The following is a 23,458-nucleotide window of genomic DNA, read 5'->3' as shown; positions in this document are numbered from 1 at the left end:
GTATTCAACTCTGGATCTCCTCCTGTGTCCAATATTTTCTTAAATTGCTTAGAAAAACCCCAATTAGAGTAAGACCCAAAGTCTTTCCACGACTGTTCTAGTTCCCCAACCACGGTCTCCCTGGCCAGTCCCTGTCCTTGAAGACGCCTGGCAGATCCCTCCTTAAGGGCCTCTGCGCCGCAGTTGCCTCCATCGGGAATCGCCCTCCACCACGTCTATGCTGACTGCCCCTCACTTACTTTTGAGAAATTCTCAGCTCCCTAGGAGCACTGGGTGTGGTGCAAAAACAATGAATACTGTTACACTGAAAAGAGAGAGAGAGAGGCTCTTAACCACTGTATCCAAAACCTCACCTCTCCCTCCAATTTCCTTCTTCGAAGCATTTATCCCTTCCTGATAATACATCCCCATCACTGGTTTATTGTCTCAATACTCCTGTAGGAAAGGAAATTTTTCAAAAGGTAGGAACTTTATTCTGCCCCCTGATGCACCTTGAGTGTGCGGGCAAGGGCGTGGCACATAATCCGAATTCTCCCCAACCCCCATCCCCCCAATAATGTAAAGTCTATTATCACCACCACATGCACAAGATTAATCCCCGCAGAACAACAGAAGAAGATAAGTTTATAGACTTTCAAAGTAAATCAGATTCACAAAGAGCCAGTAAAGCCTGAAAGTCGCAGAGAAGCCCTCTGTAGAGCCTTCACATTCCTCTCATTCTTTTTTAATTAAATGTGTTTTCCCTCAGACACTAGCAATTCAAAATAAACATGGTTTAATCTTATTTTTTCTATTTTGTGTAATCTGTGGCCTGGTACCATCATGGTCTGAGTTATTAACTTCAAATACTGTACTGCAGTTGCATTGGGAAATATACGGGTCTGGGAGCCTGGTCACCGAGAACTACACTATCTCTATGTGAAAACAGTCCCTTCTGAGTTCCAAACAACCCACTTGCAAATGACGTTTTAATTATAACCATCTGCAAACTGGGAACAGTCTTAAGCATGCCGTTACCATTTTTTGGATCCCGAGTTCATTTTGCCATGAACTTCTCCACTCTACAGCAAAGGATAAAAATAAAACGCCTGCAGCCAAATCAGCAAGGAGGGCTATCTGTGGCCCAAACACAGTTAGTTCCGTTAGGAACGGGATTCAGAAGATCCGGCGCGAAGCCTGACACTTCTAGACGGCTGTGCCCACGGGAGCAAGCCGTTCTCGCCTCCAGGGCCGGAGCAGGAGGACTCGCGGCGCCTTGCGCTCACGCGGTGAGGAACTAAGACTCCGTATCTCTTGCGCGGCTCCTGCCACACTGACCTCACCCTCGGCCAGCCACGCGGCCCGTGAGAAGTGGACAGCAAGGAAAACACCTTCCCAGCTGGTGATTCATGAATCACTTCAGTGTCAAAGAGCCTGTTTCTGTAGCCAAAGCTTTCCTGCATGGAGATGCCCAGGCTTTCTGAGTGCCCCCTCCTCGCTTCCAACACCTGAGACGGTGTCGTGCATGGGGCAAGGGTGGTGGCCGTGCGGGAGGGGCCCTCAGAGCCGCCTGTGGCCAGGGCGTGGCCTCACATCCTCCGGGGCCTCCTGCGCACGGGGGCCTCCTGCGCACCGCGGTCTCCTCCCAGCTGGTCAGCGCTCCTGCTGCCCGCGCCGCGGCCGGTCGTCTGCTGGGCGAGTCCACCGTCGGCTTCTCTCCATCTGCCCTGAGCCTAGTGCACGTTCCTTGCTGACTCGGCCACTTCAGCTCTCGCCAGCACAGCGCGACCTCTGGGGTCTGGCCGTGATGGCCACGTGACGCCCCAGGCCGGGGTCTGCGATAGAGCCCATGGCATCCTCTGTGGTTTCCACGTCAGTCAGCAGGGCAGGGAGGAATTTCTGCTCCCTTCACCTGGAAACACAGAAAGACCTCGGGGAGCTAAACTCAAGGCTTCCTGCTGCCTAACCATCCTGCAGTGTCACTCGAGGGTCATGGCCATGTCATGCAGGGGACATCCCGTTGGGTGCTTTCCTCTGAGTCCCAACAGGAAAATGCACCTGCTTCCGCCTTTCCCATCTGTCCACCTGGAGAAACCACAGCACACACATCTCCATAATCACCCCCATAACCTTCCTCCTTCCAAGAATTCACCCGAACCCAAAGGGGGAGATTTTCATTTTGTCTCCTCTACAACGTATTGTCCCCAGAGTCACAGACCTTCACGCTCCAGTTAACTGCAGGAAAGTGTCCTCTGGATTCGCACACAAGAATCTCTATAACTTATCCCAATCGAACTGGCCTTTGATATGGGAAAGAGCTACAGACATTTTTAAAACCTCTTTGTCATTTGTAAAGCCTGTTTTCAAAACTAGCTGAAAAGTTTAAAAAACAAAATGTGTCTCCCAGTGAGGGAGACACATCTAACTTCCAACCTACACAAAGTCAGGACAACCCAGCCGGGTTGTTTCAAGTCCCAGCCGTGACAGCAGCTACAGCAGACTAGCTCGGGGTGAAAGTCGCAGCCCTGGAACAGCCAGCAGATAACCGGTGCCCTGGGTAGGCTTCCACGATGCGGTAAAAGGGCACGTGAACTCGGAAGGCTCCAGTCAGTTCCCCAAATCCGGCCACTTAACTGAGTAGTCGTCCCTCCAAAGCTCAGCTTCCAGCTCCGATGTCTGACTTTGTCTGACTTCCCTCCTTCAGCCTCTCTATTTGCAGAAACAACCCCACCAGCCACTCTGCATGTTCCCCCTTCTCCATTCTCCCCTCCCAGGTTTACCAGATTCAGAACTTCAGAAGACCCCTCCCCCACCCCCCAAAAAAGTATCACTTGATCCTTGTCTCCTCCTACCTCCTTCTGGCACATTTTTCCTACGTTGCCCTAAGAAATGGGCCCAGCACCCTCTTTGATGAGATTCTGCGTAACCAAGAATGTAAGAACAAGCTGTGTAGACAGAAACATCCCCTGGGGGAGCGTCCACCCTGGGACACTCCCAAGTGTGACAGCCAAGTGTGACCTGCCGGGACCCCGACGCAGGGAGAGCGCAGGGGCGGAAGGACGGCCGCGGGAGACACCTCCCGTGTCCACACGGATGTCGGCGGAAAGCCGTCGGCCATCACACCGCTCCCAGCCTTTCTGCATTTTGATTTTGCAACCAGACAAGTGTCTGATCAACGCGATGACCTCAGCTCAGGGAGGCCTGACGGACAAGGGGCTCGTACTCTGACGGCAGCGGAGTCCCGGCCGCCTGAGACGACCCAGCAAAGGCAGGAAGAGGAGAAAACAAGAAGGGGAGGCCCCCAGCTGACGCCTGAGTGGGCTTCGCTGAGGAGGGGAAGCTCCGTTTAATGGACACGGACACGAAATCTATTTATTTATTTACTTTTAAAGGTTTTATTCATTTATTAGACAGAGATCACAGGCAGGCAGAGAGAGAGATGGTAGCAGGTTCCCTGCTGAGCAGAGAGCCCAATGCAGGGCTCGATCCCAGGCCCCTGGGATCATGACCTGAGCCGAAGGCAGAGGCTTTAACCCACTGAGCCACCCAGGTGCCCCCAGACATGGACTTTAAAGATGCAAATACATTCTGGGGGCAGGGGAGAGGAAGAGTTAATTCTCTGTTTTCTCCACTTGGCTACAAGCTTGTTTTAAATGTGCGTGGAATGACTGCGTCCGTTCACACAGCAGGACTGAGCTGAGTGTGGTGGCAAATCCAAGAGCGATGATGGACCCTGACCTCACAGGACTGACAGTGCGTGTGGGGAAACCAGGGACACAGCCTCAAATGCCGTAACAGTACTAGTAGCGGCAGCTTTCAGAACGCTCTTTTTAGCCATTTTCGTTTGTGGCTTCATGTATGGTTAAGGCCCAGAAAGCAGCAAATGAGTCTGCAAGATTTCAGAGACGAGAAATAAAGTAGGTCAGGCAGAGCCTGGAAGGCTGCCTGGAGGAGGGGACATCTGTATTAGAGCCTGAAGATGGGAGAGAGAAGTGGAAGGAAATTTTAAAGACGTGCAAAACCAGACAAGCAGAGCCTTCGTGACAAGGCTCGGGGCTGACCGTGGGGAGGCCAGTCTGGCCTGAGTGGAAGGCAGGAGGAGGGGCGCGGCCGGATCTCAGAGGACTCTCGCGCTTCTCCAAACACGTACTTGAGGGCCACTTCTGACACCACACAGGACCAAGTGTGTTTTTCCGAAGTGCCAGTTTTCCCTGACGCTTTGGAAAGTTCCGTCTTCTAGCTGGTTTGAAACATCAGTTTCATGACAATGCAAATGCTAATATAATCTTTTGCAAATTTGAATGAGTTTTTTAAGACAAAAACAACTCAAAGAACTTTGTCCCTTGCACAGGACCTCAAGCCCCTGAACGTTCGTCTTTCTAGACTCGTCCTTCCCACTCACCGCCAGCCCGCCAGTTAGTAAGTTCAGTCAAGTGCAACCCCGGTCGCATCCCCGTCCGACCCCTCCCCGTGCCGGCTGTCGCTGCCCTTCTCGGGTCCCACGCAGGTCACTGCCTTTTGTCCCGGCTGGCCCTGTGCCTCCGCCACCGCTTCTCCCTCGCCTCCCACACTGCTTCTACGGGAAAACGGGACCACGCCAGCCCGGCGTTCAAACCCTCCCAGCCTGCCTCCCCCTGCCCTCTCACTCGGGCTCCAGCAACACCACTGCCGTGTCCCCGGCCCCCCGGGGTTTCCCGCATGGCCACACTGACTCATCCGGCCGACCGACATCTCTCCTCTGAGAGATCATCTCCTGCCCGTGTTCTTTCAGCAGCTCATCTCTGAACACCACGCGCTCCTCACAGAAACCAAAACTTCACCAAATTCTCCTAAGGAGAACCCCTTTCCCTCCGTTGCTGGGATAGCACGACCTCCTCCATGTTTGGTGGCCCTGGCTTCCAGCTTCCTGGAGAATCGCCGCAGACCCGCCAGTGTGGCACCATCTGAGAAAATATTCAGAGGTAAAGGAGAGACATTCTCTTAGATCTTGTGTCCTCCCGGTGGCCAATTCCAAAGCACAAACTGTTTAAATGGCTCCGTGAGCCTTCACTGACTCACTCTGAGGCTTCGGGCATTGGTTCAGGAGCTAAGGACAAAGAAACGAGTGAGACCCGACCTGACACCGGAGAAATGAACAATTTTGTAAGTGTCTGTGTTGCAGGCTCATCCCTAGAACCGGTTCTTTAGCTATGTGGGGACCGTGTTCTCACTCCTCACCAGAGGCCCCAGAAAGCAGGCCGAGGACCAGAGAATGCTCCCAGCTCACCTGACCACACGCAGAGAATGCGCCATCGCCAGCCCGCGAGCGAGGGTGGTCGTGTTCTAAAACAGCGGGGCCCTGGGGTCACTGCTTCCCTTTGAGGCTGCAACTCTGACAACACCTGCTCTCTCCAGGCCTCTTGCCGTACTGGTCAGGAACAGTCGGGTATTTAGAATCTAAAAACAACTTTATGTCTCTGAACAGTGGCCACTGAATATAAGAGTATTACTTGAGAATTATAGTTAAACCCTCCGCATTCCCTTGAGTGCAACAGAGGTTAACACGGTTGGTCGTGAGTCATTCACGGCTGCCCTGGCCTGGGCTCGGACTTCTGACCCACTGCTCTCCTGTACCTGCCCCACCCCCAACCCCACCCCTTTAACTATCTTCTTCCCACAGCACAGGGCCCGAGCGGTTGCTTTCGTGCACGAGGGGGTACGTTTCTTTCTCCTTGGCCATCCTGGAAGTCCTCCTGGACTCAGGTGTCCCTTTGCGATCATTCCGCCAGAGGAAGTTTGTCCAAGACAGATATCGCGACCTGGTCTCACTCATCTCTTGCTCCCAGTTTTTAAGCTCCCAGAATCCCTGTGAGATGTCAGCCAGGTGGAGAGAGGCTGTCGGTCCCTGACACGCACGACGCGTTGGCAGCTCTGGGCGGAGGCAGGTAGACGGCATCAGTGCCCCCCGAACGGCAGGGAAGGGAGGAACGAGACAGTGCAGCACGATCCACGGGTCCAGACCTGGAAAGGGCAGGAAATACTGGGAACTGGGTTGAAGCACATATTCACGCCCCTGGAAATGCCTGTCTACCAGCCACGGGGTCAACGTGTTCCCCGAGTTCCGTGAGAGAAGTCGCTGCGATGGCCGCCCAGGAGAACATGCCATCTTGGACACCAGCGGGGCTCGGTCCTCCCGGGCTCCGTCCTCCCGGTCAGCCCCGCCCCAGGGCTCAGCCGCGCCTCTAAGTGAGAAGGTAAGAGCCTCCGAGTCTTTGCCGTTGGCATCCAGCGAAATGGCCCGTGGCTTCTCCTTAACGCAAGCATCGAGCCTCTGAAGATGGAACAGGACAGCCATGGCCCTGCTACCTCTTAGACCTGCTCTCTTTCTTCCATTTGGCTAGTAGCTCCAGGACTGACTGATCCTGTAAATCTAACTAAATTCCCAAAACGTCAAAACCAAACAAAAAATTATCTTTTTGTGTCTTCCCCAGCAGCTAGAGTCATTGCAGGTACACCACGGCCTGACGCTGCTCCAAGCTTCCTTCCCCACCTGACCGGTTCTCAGTCTGAGCCGCAGCCTTCTCTGAAAGTCCCTCCACAGCTCAGCCCCTGCGAGCACATCGGGACGCCCCTGCCCCACCCGGAGACGGACAGGGCTTTGTTCCACCCCCGGGTGAGCACTCAGGCTATAAACGTGATTCGGTCCTCCCCCAGCGTCGTCCGGCATTACCCATCAGGAGCCACGCGCACCTCGTTCTGCCTCCCCAGGAACGCTCCGCGTGGTGGCAAAGAGCTCCCCCGAGTTCCGTAGGTCCCGGGGCGGCTCTGCACCTGCTCCACCAGGTGTGAAATAACGGCTTTCGCAGACTTGCTGTGAGACTGCGTCAGCCGGCCTGGGGCAAGGCTAAGGGTCAGCCGTCTAACAGTCCCCGGGGCGACCGGCCGCTCCACTCCCTGCCCACCCCCCCACCCCCCGCCGTACGGTCTAGGGGCCGGGCGGGGTGTCTGATGCACAGGTGCGACTGCGCGGGGGCAGCCCTGGGGACGTGCCTCCCAGCGTGCAGCGTGCACAGCCGCTGCTGCAGGGCACAGGAGGGCGGCTTTATCCCAGGGCTCTGACGCCTTGGCCTCATCGCGTCCCCAAAACCTCCGCTCAGGAATTGAGCAAACAACATCCCCGGCCGGACAGCCTGGGGACCGCGCGGACACCGGGACAAAGCGATGCAAAGGTGTGTCCCTCTGTCTGAACGTCACCCTCTTCACTCCTGACCGTGTCCCGCCGAGCCCTGCGTGGGGTGAGAGGGCGTGGGCAGGGAGAACCCTTCGAGCCGGGCTCATCTGGGAGCCTTTGGGACCTAAGCTTGCTTGTTCGAGCTGACGGGAAAACACAGACCCTGCGTCACCTCGGCAAGTCAGTGAGCTCCTCCAGAGCAGAGACAACGTAGGGTTCCGGCTGCGTTCCCGGCGCCAAGCTGGGAGTAGGTGCTCCGTTCCTCTGGCGGCCAAACCGATGGATGAGTCGCAAGCCCGCTGAGCGGGGGTGTAACACTGCGTTCCCCCCGCCACCACCTGTCTCCCGGCCCGTCTCCTCTCCCCTCACCTCTACCAAATGCTGCCAGTGCCCCAGGAGTAGAGGAAGAGCCGTCCCCCTCCCCGCCGGGACTCAGTTTGTTGAAGCTGCCCCTGAGAAGCCAGAGGATGGGGCTTTGACGGGAGGCACGCGGCCATTCCAGAAACCAAATGAAGACCCGAAGCACGTGTCTGCGGGTCACGGTGCTTCTGAAGGAACTTCCTCAAGTCCCAGCAGCATGACAGCTCTTTTCTCATGCACTTTAATAGTTGAAATGGAAATCAGAGTGAGGGAGTGTCCTCCGTCCCCAAGAACGCGCATCTCTCTCTCTCTCTCTCTCTCTCTCACACACACACACACACACACACACACACACACACACGCAGTCGAACAAGAAGAGACGTCGCACATAATAACTACTGCGGATCCAAGTGAGACAGGACGAGAGCTACGGAACCTGCCCGGAGCCCCACTGCTGACCAGGGACCTTGCCAGATTCCTGAATTCCAACCCACTGATCTTTTGACTTAATTATGAGATTAATCTGTGGTTTTGTTGTTTCTTTGCTTGTTTGCTCGTTTCTGCCTCATACGTCTTCGAAGAAGATCCCACTTCAGATTTTCCTTCTCTCAAAAACTGCAACATTTCCCGGGTCAAAGCCAGTCCCCCAGGTAAGGGCCTCCTTCTCCCAGAATCCAGCCGCCCTTACGTCCCCCAGAAGACAGTGTCTCACCCACTGTGGCAGGAGCCCTTGGTGCCCTCAGATGCCCGAGTGTGAGTGATGAACTGGTCACCACACCCAGAGAGGCTGTGACCCTCCCTGTCGGGACGAAAGCCCAGACATGCGCAGTCAGCAGCTGTGATGCTGACCGTCCCGGGCAGATGCAGCTCTGGCGTCGGGGTCAGGGAGGGGCTGTGCACGGGCGTCTCGGTCAGCGCTCCAGCCCGAGCCCACGGGGGCTGTCCAGGCGAGGGCACGGCTCTGCGTGAGGGCAGTCCTGACCCGCCATTTTGCTGGGGTTCCTGAGACGCCCGGACACAGACCTGCTCCCGGCCAGCCGCGGACACCAACCTGCTCCCGGAGAAAGGGCGCCACCTGCCGCCTCTGAGCTGCCTCTGCCCACAGCGGTGACGCTCCCCGAAAACCGCAGTGCTGTTACTCTCGCTGCTGAGGGTCTGAGGCCGGCAGACCACCTATAAACGTGGTCCCCATACCCTGTCAGACGGCGAAGCAGTCGCCTTCCCCGGGGGAGTCCTGGCAGAGCCCCTAACACGTCTCTCTCCTCCCTGCTGTGTGCTTCCTCTGCTCCCACTGAGGACGGAAAGATGCCTTCGAGACTTCTGGTTCAGCTGTGGACCTGAGCGGTAAAGGGGCATGTCCACGGTCACACACTGGCCCCCGCTTATTCCAGCACAGACTCCCCTCACGCCAAGGAAAGGCTGGACTGAATGCACACGGTTCAGATGTGCGTCTGCCGTAGTTTTGCAGAATTTCCTTCCCAGCCGCTCTGCTGATCTCACCATGGGCCCCACCTACGACCCCTCTCTCCTGCCTCAGGTTTAGTGCTGCGCCATCTGTCTTCACGTGTCACCTCCCTTCTCCCCTCACAGAGCCCAGGTCCCATGGTAGGAGGCTCGGTGGCTGAATCTTCGTGTCCCGGGGGACTTGCCACCGGCTGACTTCTGGAGATGAGCTCCACACCTGCCACTTTCCTCTTAAAGATTTCAGAAACAGATCACCCCCCGCCCCGGCCTCTCGAGGTCTTCCACAGTAACCTTGCTGCAACATACCCCGGGGTCAAATGCACGTGTTGCACCCCTTACACTTACAGAACGTGTCGATTCTATCTAAAAGAAAATGAATGTTTCATCTGTCACCACCGACTGGTCTCCTGGGGCCCCATCTCCCCCGGCTGACTGAAAAGGACACAAGCTTCTCCGGTACTCCCTCTTCCCGACCCACTGCTCCCCCCCAGATCACATCAGCCATTATTAATTCAGCAGTTTTACTTCTGATCACCCCAATAAATACACAAGATAACAAACACAATGACTTCACAACTGTCGAAGTTTCCCCCAAAGCTTCGGAATGTTCATCTCTTAAAATAAAAAAGATCCAGTCATGAATTCTGCTTCTTTTCTCTCATTGTGCCCCCCCGCCCCGCTCGCCCATAAAGAATGTTGCCAGCTGAGCTGTCCCTTCACAGCCTGAGACAGGAAAAAGGCCAAATGCCACAACCTCCACCAAAGGAGACGCCACAGCCTCCCATAAGCCACGTCTCACTGCTCTCCCTGTAAGATGGGCCTCATAGAAGTTTACTGATAGGAACGGGGAAGGATTAACTGAGACACGAAGGTTCTTAGACCCACTCAGCCCTAGACCAAGGTCAGCCATTATCATCACATTCATTCACTCAACAAACCCTGCGGCATCAGGCCCGCCTTGCCTCTCACTTCGGGCCCAGAGTGCTGCGTGACGAAAATGATGCCCGCCTTCAATGGCTGCTTGACTCCTCAGGCAATGCGTCTCTCAGCACCAGCTGCTGATAAAGCAAGCGGAGAATGAAGGACAGAAGTCTTGAAGGAAGGCGGCAGGGCTGCAGGCCGAACCATGCGGGGGGCGCGCAGGGAGTCCCAGGAGGGGCGCTGCCTTGGGAAGGCTGGGGAGGGAGGGAAAGCAGCAGCGAGACCCCCGCAGTCCCCTTCAGTAAAGATGGCTCCAGGTCAGGGACCGTCGGCGGGGACGGGACGGCGCCTCCAATCAGCGGCGTGGGCAAAGCTGGCCGCCCGCGTGCAACCCCAGGACGCGAGCCCAGTCTCCTCCGCTCACCCAAACTAACTCCAGATGGATTAAAGACGGATGCTAAGATGTGACATTGTATCCACCTTAAACTTACACAGTGGCATGTGTCTGTTATTTCTCAGTAAAGCTAGAAAGAGTGAAAAAATAAAGTTTAAGCCAATTTTAAAGCTGGGCATGAGCGAGACTCACAGCCCTGGACTCTGCTTGCGAGTCTGGTCCCGGAGCCTCGAGCACGGGCCTGGGGCCGAGACCCTCCCAGGAGCACGGAGCCGGCGGCAGCCCGGGGGCGCTCCAGCCGGGTTGGCGCACGCAGGCTCCCCGGGCCGAAGGAGCCCCACTCCCGTGCCGCCCAGCGGCGGTGTCACGTGACCCCCGCGGGCTGGAGGCTGAGGCACAAGACCCCACAGGTGGGCCACCCGGCCGGACGCTGAGCAGGACCACTCCCAGCCCTGGGTTCCCAGCCTCCTCCAGCGGATGCCGGTCTGGTGTCTGCCGTCCACACCGTCCGGACTGCCCTGGTCCCGGCCACCGCAGGGCCACCGCTCCACTCACAGCCACTGCTCAGACACGGAGGCGGCTGAGGAACAGGGGCCCGCGGGGTCTCGGGCGGAGTCACTGTGCCGGCTTAGTTGTTCAAGGGCCTCTCCTGCTGCGGCTGCTCCTGGTGGTGTGAACACGAAATGCAGTGGCCCCTACCGCTTATGCTCCCTCCCACAAGTCCGTCCACATGCCTCTGCCCCGGCCCCAGACCCTAAATCCTTCCGTCTCTTCCTCGGCGGGTCCCTAGCCAGCAGCCACGCCGTTTGCTGTTTCTCGTGAGTCTGTGGATATTCTTACTTGAGCGCATACTCATTCCACACGGAGCGGACGGCCAAGACCACCCCGCGAGGCCTACTGAGAGCTTCACCCCTCACCTCTGTCTTCACGGGCCCCCGGCGCGGGCCGCAGGTCGGAGCGCTACACACAGAGTCCGGCCATCTGTGACCCACACCCGCCCTCTCTTCTCCACCCCAGGCTGTCCCAGGTGAGGCTCGGTGGCAGCCCAGGCCTACGCAGCTGGGGGAGCGGTGCCAGCAGTGATAGTGACAGGAGGTCGGAGCCACTCGCTTGAGCTCTCCGGCCCCGTCTGTGCTTGATCGGGGACAAAGCACCTGGATTTCACAGACCTGCCTGAAAGGGCTCGAACCACCTCCCCTCAGCGGCAAGCGACTCCTGACAAAGACTCGGCTGAGAGTCAGCGGCAGACAACACGCGGGCGGGGGGACCCGGACCCTGAAGGGGCCATCGCACGGCGCGCCGCACAGTCCTCGCCGGCAGCCAGCCAGACCCTCCTGGAAAGGCGTGAAGGGGAAGGAGACAGCTCGTACCGCGCAGGTAAGGAATGTGACGCGTCTCCAGATCAAACACCGTCCGTCGACGGCAAATCGATCCAGCACCTGGCGAGAGTCCCTGAACCTGCGCCGTCCCATAGAAATGTCACGTGAGCCACAGATGCAGCTTCGGATTCTCTTCCTAGAGACACTAAAGATGGTAAAAGGAAACAGATGGGATTAATTCTCGTAATTTCTCTTCTTGAACCCAAGACATGCAAAATATTATCGTTTTGACCTGCAGTCGCTATCACAGATCCACCACAGAGTTTCGTGCGCTTTTCACCATGCTTAGTCTTCGACATCTTACACCCCAACTTGAGAGAGCCGCGCCGCAAGGGCTTGGCAGCCCCGTGTCGCTGAGGGCGACGGTGTGGGAAGCTGTGGTTTTGGACTCGATCCAAGTCCTTCTCTACCCTCCCTGAGATGCTCCTTTCGAACTGGCAGGACCACGAGTCTGGGAGGGACATGGTCAGGCAAGGATCCTGCCTCTGGGGCAGATCGCGGCCCCTGCCGTTTATGAAGCTTCCAGAGTCCCCACTCCTTTGGCACAACATGTCACTCAGCCCAATTTTAGCTTCACAGATGTGGGTACTGCTTGCTGGGAAGGTTCCGTTTGAAAAGAAAAGAAAAAACAGCAGTAGACAAATGTTTAACTCCATCTCTGCGTGTACCCTATAATTTAATGCTAAATCCAGCTCGACTTGGTTTCTGTGGCAACCACAGCTCGTGTGGCCAGTTACTAAGTGCAGGTGCCTACAACACTCTCAGCATCCCAAACGTCTGAGCTCCGGTGTTCTCAGGAGCCCCCGATTCTGAGCCTGATCCGCAGGTAAAGGGAACTTCTGTTAAAGTCTTTGCCCAACACCGAGTCTGTAGAAAAGGTAGCACCAGGCGGCTTTCCGTCCTAGCAATCTTCAGAAATGTAAAGTCTCTTCATCAGTCTGGAAGAACTTGGGAGAGGCGCTTTGTGAGGGAAGAGGAGGCCCTAGCAGAGGCCCCTGTTCTGCATGGATGGGCCCTCGGGGCCGTCGGGAGCCCCCACGAGCGAATGTGCTTTCTCCCGTCCCCCTCCTCCAGCAAGCAGCATGCGTGGGAATCTGGGGGACAGGATTTATATCCTGGCTCCTGCGCTGACATACGTGCTCAAGATGCTTCTTTGTCTCCGGGCCTACAGGTGAGAAGCCATCCCCCGCCAAAGCCCCCGAACTGGAGGGAGTGATTTAAGGGTCTTCTGGTAAGTCTTAGCGCCTCCCCTTGAGCACCGAGTCTGTTCCCACCCGCGCAGAACCCCAGAGCAGACCCGTTTCCTTAGAAGCCTGTGCGTCAGCGATCTCCACAGTTTTCTGGCCACACTACACCACAAAATGCCATGGATCACACTGTGACCCAGGACACTGGTCTCGCCGTAGTCCCAGTGAGTTCCTGAACCCATTCTCCTCGCTCACTCTATCCAAACAGGCATCCTACCTACTGCTCTCGGGCTCTCCGAGGAACAACGCGCATTCCCTGCGCTTCAGAAACCCCGCAGGCCGCAGGTCCCACTGCCCGTGTACCCTCCTCTTGTACTCGGCCCCCCGCACACCCTCACGCTCCCGGGCGCCCCCCGCAAGCAGAGCGCCCGCTCTCCCCGTGCCCGCAGCACTCCTCCACCCCTACCTGCAGCTCAGCCAGCCCCACCCCTCCTTCAGATCCCGACTGACCCTCCTCCTCTCCTGATTTCTCCAGCCAGGCGCAATGTTTCCTTCGGGAACATCAGATGTTTCTCACTGGACACACTGGTCACACTGACCATGACTTGAAGTTGCTGACATGACAGTCTGAGGGACACCCAGCTCTCCCGCTGAACTCCAAGCTCGAAGGAGCAGGAATATTTTCTGATTTTTCCCAGCACCATGCCCTGGTGCCTGTTACACTGTTTGGCATAAGGTAAAAGCTCTATAAATATTTGTCACATGAATGAATGAATAAATGAATTTCAAGTGACAGCTCCTGACAATGGGTAAATTTTCATAGAAGTCTCTGTTGAAAAGATTCTAATGCCGGGGAGACCGGGCTCAGGCTCCGAAAGTGGCGTGACTGACTGGCGATGGCCAGCACAGGCCCTGATCAGGAAGTAGTGACATGGGCCCCCATTACTTGCCCTTCATGTTCCAGAACCGGATTTCTGGGGTGGGACCAGACTCTGAGCAGTTTCCTTAGCTCGGCCGAGGGCTGGACTGCAAGACCCAACCCCATCCAGATCTTCTTGGCATCCCCGAGAGCTCCTCTGTCCACTGTTTACTTCAAGTTCTGAACCTGAACTATATTTTCACTGTTGGTCGCCAATCCTCCCTCCCAGGGAGATGGAGGCACAAGGGTCTAATCTTTCCAAATATGCTCCTAACGTGTGCAGAAAACTGATGTGTGGTCACAGACCCCCTGGACTAACCAGGGCAGGGCAGCCCAGCCCCAAGAAGGAAACCCCACCCTGAGGGAAGACCAGGACCAACCCCATGGCGTGACCCAGGGGTTCGCTCTGCATCCTCCATCTGCCCAGGCCTGGCCTGGAAAGTGTCCCCCATTTCCAGACTGGCAGGCCAGGTATCTTCCAGCAACAGATTCAGCCCCGTACTGCGCTGGGGATGGGACAGATTCAGCCCCCGTACTGCGCTGGGGACGGGAGAGGCTGCTGTTCCGCGGTAGGACGGCATTCTGCTTGGTGTTTCCCTCGCTCCTTTTCTCACTGCTCTTCCCCACACCCAGCTGGGCCAGCCCTTGGGCTTCCGCACAGCCCCGCTGGTTGCAGCCAAGGGAAGTGAAGACATGGCAGCCTGAGGCTGGGAGTGGTAGGATGTGCCGCCCCGACGCTCCCCGCCGCCCACGCTACTCGGAGCAGCGGTCACGTCGGACCACTCGGGCCACCGGGGTCTGTGGCGCGCAGGGAGGCCGTTCTCCTGGCTGCTCCGCACGTTCCCAGCGGCTCTGACTGCAGCTGGGTGGCTCTCCAGATGACGGCCCTTCCTCTCCTACTCTGCCAACGTGTGGTTTGGGATCTGTTTTCAGTGGGGATTTTAAAAACCTACACAATAAAGGAGAATTACAACCATTCTGCAGGCCCCTGGAGCAGGGTGCGCATCCACAACAGCCAGCGGGCGGCCCTCTACAACCATGACCGGGGAGCTTTATTCCAGCCTCCAGACCTGGCACAGAGGTAGTCCGATCTCCTGGTTTTGAGGCCTGGACAAGCCACCAGAGGGAAGAACTGGAACTTGGACTCGGGACCTGAAACACTCCCTTCCCTTCCTCAGCACACGAGCCGTCTCAGGCGGTGGCTGCAGTGGCCCTTCCCTGAAGGAAGCTCAGTCTGGGGACCAGAGGGCCTGAGAGGTCACAGCGCCCTCCAAGCAGCTGCCACCACTCAGACTCCGGGATGTGATCCGAGGCCAGGAGAGGGGGGCAGCGTCTGTGGTTTGGACAAGGGAGGAGCCAGGGGACCCGACAGCAGATGGCGCGGTCAATGGGCAGCGGTGACCATGGGCCCCGGCTTGCTGGCGCTGTCCTCACGCCCGATGCCATGGGTGCCACTCTTACTATTCCCATCAGAGCTCCATCCCCACGCCGAGACGCGTCAGAATGTTCTTAGGGAAAACTCCCTGCACTTGGCGCGTCCTGTGAAAGGCAGCAGAGCACGGCCAGAAGGAACCTGGGCTCTCACAGTCAGGAAGACCCGGGCTTGAAACCTGGCTCTGCCTGCGTGACCGCGGGTTGCCACTCAGACCATCAGTCTCTTCATCCACAAACCATCACTGACAACGCTCTCCTCTGCCAGGTTATGCTGAAGGTTCCGCGTGACACAAAGAATGCCAAGAAATACCAAGGGCTCGGAGTGTCCTTATCGGTTTGTCTAAGTCTGTTTAATTCGGCCTGAGATGCTGCTGCGGGACAGACACTCTCACCCTGTGCTGCCACAGAAGAGGCTTCCGAGGCAAGGAGGTCACAGCCCGACAAGGGGGCCCGTGAGGAGCTGTGCGTCCGCGTCTAAGCTTCGGCGTTCAGTTCATGACAGCGCGAGTCCCCCTCCGTGAGCCCCTCAGGGCTGAGCCCCTGCTCCAAACAGCTCGGCGGACGGGATTCACCGCTCCTGCCGCAGTACCAGCAGGGGTAGGCACGGCGCAAACTGTGCCCAAGCAGGGACTCCACGCGGGCAGGACCCACGGATCTCTGCCCCTTCTGACAAAAGCTGTGGAGGGTCCCTCTGGGCTCGCCTCGCCGGGTACCGGGGAGCACGGTCCTTAGGTGAGGGCTGGAGCCCCGGCGTGGCACAGCTGTGGCGGCGAGGGACGGCCGTGAGGAAATGACACCAGCGCCCCCTGCCAGGCTGGAACACGGCCCCGGGGAGAGGACGGACCCCCCTGAGCGTCTTCTGTGGTCAAGGACATAGCACGGGCTGCTCTGTTTAGCCGTCTCAGAACTTCGAGGACAGGCCCTGGCTCTCCAGACAAGGCAGGGAAGGGCTGTGGGGGAGGGGCGGAGTGGCCGAGCGGGGAGTCTACCTCTGCCCCCCCCCCCCAGAAAACCGGAGTTCGATTCACTCCCGTCCTGGGCCCCTGAGGGCACCAGAGACCTGGGGTGCGGGGAGGGAGAGACGCATTGAAGCGCCTCCGGGAAAGGCTGGCAGGAGTCCTGCTGCTGTCCCCCCCCAGCCCTGGGGACACTCTGCAGGGACTCTGCAGGGACACTGAGCTTCCGCGCCCCTCCCCCGCCTGCACACAAGCATGAGGGCCTGTCTGCTCCCTCCGCAGGAGGCTGGAATGACTCCTCCGGGAAGGCACAGGCCGTGCCTCCAGAAGCTGCGAGGAAGGACGCCGGGGGACCCTCCCTCCTGGTCACAAGCTGACTTGGCTCCGTGCCATGCACTCGCACGCCCCCGGCCTTCCCACGTGTCCTTACCGCTGGACGTGGCCTTCTCCCCGTGCAGTGCAGCAATGCGTCTGCCGTGCTCACTGGGCAGAGTAATTCTGGACTCGAGTGTTTTTCTCTGCAGTGCAGGGCTCTCTGGGCTCACAGCGGTCTTGGCTCGAAACAAGTTCCTGTGGGTCTGCTGTCCTGAAGGGCTGATCCCCGGGTAGATGCCCCAGGGCAGGTCTAAGCATGAACATCGGGTACCAGAATAAACATTTGCTGGAGGAGTTATTTCTCTCTTTTTCTTTCTTTCCTTTGGATTTGGTTTATTTATTTGACAGAGAGAGAGCACAAGCAGGGGCAGTGGCAGAAGGAGAGGGAGAAGCAGGCTCCCTGAGGAACAAGGAGCCCGATGCGGGGCTCGATCTCAGGACCGTGGGATCATGACCTGAGCCGAAGGCTGTCCCTTAACCAGTGGAGCCACCCCGGTGTTCCTGGAGGAATTATTTCTAAAAATATTTAGGGCTAGGAACTCCTGGGCAGCTCAGTGGGTTAAGCTTCTAAAATAAAATTTGACGTGGCCTGACCCTCGCCCCAGCGCCCCTTCCTAGAGCTGCCCTTCCCAGCCCATGCCCTGGCTTTCCCTCCCAGGCGACTCTCAAGCCGGACCCCATCTCAGGCTCAGCAGGCGCATCTGGGGTCACACGCTTTCTCTGCCGACGTCCCGGGATTTAAACAGTTTCCGTGGACTCACACCCATCGTTGCTCTCTGCCGGGGGCACGAGTCCTTCCGGACTGATAACTTTCCGGACCAAGTCACTGACGCAGCGGGAACGGGTATCTGATAAAAGGCAGCTGTCACTTCACATCCTACAAAATGCTTCCACAAAAATGGCCCCAAATGCTAAAATCCTGCGCGAGGGAGAGCTGATTCATGGAATTTAAAATGGGATTTCTGTAGAGCCAAATAATTCTGCTGAGCAAAACAGAAAAAGAAAAACAAGGACTGACATCTTCACGTTGTTCCTTCGAGGACAAGTCAGGGCACATGGCCGTGGAGGCTCTGGATGGCCACGTGGAGAAAGGGAATCAGAGAAGACACCCTTGTGGGGCCTGAAAGTCTCCGCGACAACGCACGGCTCTCGCGCGCTCATGAGACGCTCCCCAGGCAAGGACTGTGCAGCTGGAAGTCACATCGGGCCCCCGCCGGCCCCTCAGAGACCAGAAGCTCCGTGAAACCGTGACGGTGTCTGTTTCGTGCCGTCCACTGAGCAAAATACGCAGTGACGATATCACCATCACCTCCCCGGGACACAGGACTTTCGATCTCATCCCTCCATGCTGTCCTGGGCACTTTACCGCATCGGGCCTTCTCCCTCATACGCTCCACTTCCTTCTGACAACTGGTTTCGCCCAGTTGACTTTCAATACCTAAGCATTCGACAAGAAAAGCGAACTTCACTGCACCTTTCCTTGGCCGGCTCCTCCTCCTCTCCCTGCCCTCAGACGTCCATCTTCCCAGGGGTCAGTCCCACGACTGCGCGATTCTCTGCTCTCTTCTCTCTCTGGAAGCCTCACCCAGAATCTATCGCTTCCAGCACCTCAGCGCCGTGCCCACCAGCTCCGGGCAGACACCCCAAAGGCACCTCCCAGTTTCTATCCCCCAGACAAAGAAACAAACACAAAGGCTGACGCTCTCTTTCTCACACCTCCTGACTTCTGGAATGAGGCCATCCGTAGCCACCAGCCCAGACACCATCCGTGGCACCCTTCTCCCTACTACTTCCCAAGGCCGAGCGATCATCAGACCTTATCAATTCGCGACCCCCCAGGACACATATGTCTCCGTGCGTCAGGCCGTTCCCGTGCTGTCCCACTGCCTGGAAAGCTCTCCCCTCCTTCTTCTTCTTGTCACCTGGATCTCGGGTCAATGATCGCTTACTTAGGGAAGCTTTGCCGACATCTCTGTTGAGCTCAAGCCTCCCCTTACGGCCGGACCTCCAGAGACCTCGTTCCTGCTGGGATTTTACATGTGCTGCCCTGGCGGTGCGACCGCTGTGTCCGCTAGTGCCGGAAGCTCCCGGAGAGCAGCCTGTGCTCGTGCACCGCGGTCCGGCTCACACGCACCATCGCTCCCTCACACAACTCCGAGCCCCATACGCACTTGTTTGAAGAACAGATAAACAAAAGAGGTTTCCAAGTGGTTATGACTATGCCTGGAGTGATTCCCCAGCACACTGCCGCCCTCGGACCGTCGTCACCTGGAGCAGTGCTCATCAAAAACCGTTCTATAAGTAAGAAGCTGGAGAAATGCTTTCTTCTTATTCCTCATACTGAAAGAAAGAAAGAAAGAAAGGGAGAGGGGGGGAAGAAAAGAAAGAAGGAAGGAAGGAAGGAAAAAAAAATCCTAAAAACTTCTTGAAAAATGCCAAACAAAATAGAAGGTGACTATGGAGGGCTTGATAGGAAAGGCAACACATGGCCCAGCACCAAGAAATGGCTGTAGAGACGTGTGCGCCTGAAGCCAGGCTGAAGAGAGCCGATTTCCTTAGGACCATGTTGACTCAATCTTGCTCAGTTTACTAGAACCAATTCCCAGAGAGCCGATCCCACAGACTGACGTTTGGGCAAATGGCCTTGTTTTCCTATTTCTCCAAATGTGGCGCACGCATTACCGTGTGAGCGCCCCTGGAATGCGTATTAAAAGCACAGGCCATCCCAGATTTATGAGTGGGGGGCTCCAGGAATCTGAAATTTAAATACCCAGATGATTCTCATGCAGGTTAAGTCTGAGAGCAGCACTGTGGTTCTGGGGAGCAAACACCAATGATCGGCAAATACACTGAGCCAGCCTTTGTTTGTCTCTTGGCAAGCCCCAAGCAAGGACAAGAACCTGCCAAACACTGGAGTGAAAACCTCTCCCTGGGGACGCGAAGACATCCTGCTTCCTAAGATCTGTAGGAGCAGTTTGCTTTAGAAAAAGATCAAGTGGACACTGAGGAAGTTGGGAGAAGTTGTTCCTGCTGTGCAGTTGGGCCTTTCTTGCTTGTGGGAGCCCCTGGCCAGTGGGCTAGGTCCAGAGCAGACCTTGGAGATCAGGGCCTGTAGGCAACAGAGCCTTGCAAGGTTTTGGCATCCAGGTGTTAGGACAAGGCTTCAGCCACAGACCGCCTCATGAGCCCGAGTGGCAGAACACTTCCGCATGGACCACGAGGGTCAGGGGATAGACAGAGGTCGGGGGGATGGCTTTGCTTGGAACGGGACAGCAAATAGCACCCTGCAGTAAACCCCTGTCTCCCATATGTTTCCACCGCCGGTAATAACATTCACACACACAGTTGTCTCCGCGAGGCACTCATCAGCGGGGCTGGAAGAACTGTCCATCATGGCGGTGGCTACCGGAACAACAGTAACAGGTCGTCTTAATGGTGTGGCCACTCTGTGCCTGGAACACCTTCATGGACTGTAATGCATGTCCGTGAAGAGAAGCAGGTGGGATTATGAGCGCCACACAGAAAGGAAGAGAGTCTGAACGCTTTAGTCATTTGCCCAAGGTCACACCGCCAGAGGAGTGGGGCCGGGATCTGAACCCAGATCTGTGCATGTCCACCGGAACCAGGACAGGTGGTAAATGAAAGGTACGCAACATCACGGCTAACTCCCTTCCATCCTCACTCAAAGTCTCCGCAGGCTCCTGCGGTTCCAGCCTCCTCTCCTTCCTCCGCGCTAGACCTCTCAACCCTGAAGCTCTGCCGAGATCAAACCAGAACTCTACTGCCTTTTCTTTAACCCCAGCATTACTGAGATGTGACATATGACATTGAAGAAGTTTCAGGTGTACAGTGTGTGATGACTTGGTACCCGTCTATACTGTGAGATGATCGTCACCGTAGGGGAACTTCACACCCCCACCCCGTCCTGTAATATCTTTTCATGTGTGGGTGTTGAGAACAGCTAAGATCTACTCCCTCAGCAAATTTCAAGTATGTAACACAATACCAGTAACTGTAGTCATCGTGCTGTACATGGGATCCCCAGGTCTCATTCATGTTATTACTAGAAGTTTGTACCCTTTGACCAAAATAGTCCATTTCCTCCACCCACTGCCCCCACCAAAAAAAGCCCCTGGCCACCGCTATTCTGCTCTCTAGATAATGAGGGTCCCAGGCCTCTCAGACTATTTCTCCAGGACCCTATTTCCAATCTTCCCTTCACATGTCTGGCTTTTCCTTTCTTCTTCGCATGCAGCTGTACCTTTTCATCTTCTATACAGTCTTAGCCCATACCCCACAGGGAACATGAATCCTTGTAACCAAGACTTACATATATAGGTATCTGATTTTTCAACAAGCACCACGTGTGTCTTAAAATACAAGCAAATATTTTATGTGTTGGGCACTGCCGTGTACGAAGTACCATTCAGAGACGTCAGAGACAAACTCTGCCCTCGAAAAGCATACCATCAAATGGGCATGGACGTAAGCAGCCCAAATCAAATGGAAAGTAGAAAGAATCACAAAAAGTAGAGTATTTCCCTTAGTTCCATTGTCACACCTCTACTCGAAATGTACATCATCCTGAAAAAACCCAATTACATCTTGGCCCACCTCCTCAAGACAAACCTGCTTCTTACAAAATTCACAAAAACACCTCACCTGCCCTTGCAAACTTCGCCCTTCTCAAACACCTCCTCATCATCGCGTCAAGTCCCCTGCCCAAGGACCTCTGACTGACCACTGCTGTTACTTCACCTAGAGGACACTGGAGACCATCCTTGACTGACTGACGTCTCTTGCTAGTTTATGAGTGATTCTGGCGATGGAGCCTCATGAAAAGCAGAAAGAATATCGGTGACATCACGGCTCAGCACGGTGAGCTCGCTTACCCTTGCTTATGCAGTAGATGGTCTTTGCCAGTCAACAGATGTGAAATTCCTTCAGTAAGTTAGGGTTGGGTTCTCCTTTAAGCAAACTCAAGACACTAACTTAAACAGACCAGTGATTCACAATGGGCTATGGTGAATGCAGCTGGCATCGTTCTGCATCCTGGAGAGGCTGTGCGCCCACTGTGCTCCGTGCGTTGAATCTAGTTTTTCCGTCAGTTTACACTGTGCTTCCTGGAGCCATTTTTCTCTTATCTCTCTCATTGGCAGAGCTTCTGTGACTCTGGTCTCAGTCTTCTTTCACCCCAGAACCATGGTCGCTGCTCACCTAACCATCTGTGGATGCACCAAGACGAAGAGTGCACTGGAATCGTTGCAGTCAAGCTTGGACCAAGCGTGAGTCACTAACTATTGTGAATCACTGGTCTGTTTAAGGTAGTGTCTTGAGTTTGCTTAAAGGAGAACCCAACCCTAACTTACTGAAGGAATTTCACATCTGTTGACTGGCAAAGGGCAGAACCAGGCTGGTCTCTAGAGTAGCCAACAATTTAAGAAAAAAAAAATGGAGTTCCCACTTGGATCTTGTTTGAATAAACCAGCTCCTAAAGATATTTGGAAACCATTGGGAACTATGAATACAGACTAAGTATTTTCTGATATTGAAAAATTACTAGTAATTTTGTTAGACTAAAATAGCATTATAGGAGAATATGTTCCTTAAGATACATACTAAGTATTTAGGTATGAAATAAAATTGGGTCTATAATTCCCTTCAAATTCTTCAGCAGCAAACAAGAAAGTAAGATAAGAAGGTAAAAAGATAAGGTAAATATGGCTAAATTTTAACAGGTGTTAGATCTAGATGATAGATATATGGGTGTCAACTTCACTATCCTCTTTCTACTTTTTTGTAGATTCAAACATATATATAACAGAAGCTTTATATTGGTAAGAATATATATTATAACAGAAGCTTTTTATTGGTACCAAGGCAAGAAAAAATAATCTAATATTTATGTGCTAGGCCCTTTAGAAACACTTTCTCTTACTTTATCTTATCAAATATAATGATAACAAATGAAATACTAGCCCCATTTTACAACTGAGTAAAGATTGAGGCTTAATCAGACAACAAAGAGAAATAAAAGGTATCCAAATTGGCAATGAAGAAGTCAAACTCTCTCTCTTCGCAGGTGAAATGATAATTTGTATGGAAAACCCAGAAGACTCCACCCCCAAACTACTAGAACTCATACAGCAATTCAGTAATGTGGCACGATACAAAGTCAACATACAGAAATCCCATTGCTTTCTTATACACTAACAATGAAAATATAGAAGGGAAATTAGAGAATTGATTCCATTTACTATAGAACCATAAGATACCTGGGAATAAAGCTAACCAAAGAGGTAAAGGGATCTGTACTCGAGGAACTACAGAACACTCATGAAAGAAATCGAAGAAGACACAAAAAGATGGAAGACCATTCCATGCTCATGGATCGGAAGAATAAACATTGTTAAAATGTCTATACTGCCTAGAGAAATCTATACTTTTAATGACATTCCAATGAAAATTCCACCGGTATTTTTCAATTAGCAATAATCGCGCCTTGGATAAACCTCATTGGCTACGATACTGCTACTGCACAAAGCTGCCACCAGTATTTTTCAAAGAGCTAGAGCAAACAGTCCTAAAATTTGTATAAAAATTAATTAATTAACTAATTAATTAATTAATTAGTTTTTAAAAATTGTATGGAATCAGAAGAGACCCCGAATTGCTAAGGAAATGTTGAAAAAGAAAAACAAAACTGGTGGTATCACGTTGTCTAACTTCAAGCTTTACTACAAAGCTGTGATCACCAACACAGCATGGCGCTGGCACAAAAACAGATACATAGACCAGTGGAACAGAGTAGAGAGCCCAGATATGGACCCTCAACTCTATGGTCAAATAATCTTCGACAAAGCAGGAAAAAATATCCACT

At 54.6% G+C, this 23,458-nt stretch overlaps 1 pseudogene; it reads right to left on the bottom strand.

Annotated features, from left to right (window-relative positions):
• Positions 1-22,955: 22,955 nt before the first annotated feature.
• Positions 22,956-23,124, bottom strand: LOC131815435 (U4 spliceosomal RNA; annotated as a pseudogene).
• Between the last annotated feature and the right edge of the window lie 334 nt (positions 23,125-23,458).

The sequence above is a fragment of the Mustela lutreola genome, chromosome 14, assembly GCF_030435805.1.
Source record: "Mustela lutreola isolate mMusLut2 chromosome 14, mMusLut2.pri, whole genome shotgun sequence".
NCBI classification, from domain to species: domain Eukaryota; kingdom Metazoa; phylum Chordata; class Mammalia; order Carnivora; family Mustelidae; genus Mustela; species Mustela lutreola.
Note: the sequence above shows the minus strand (reverse complement) of the source record. Positions and strands in the feature narration are given on the sequence as shown.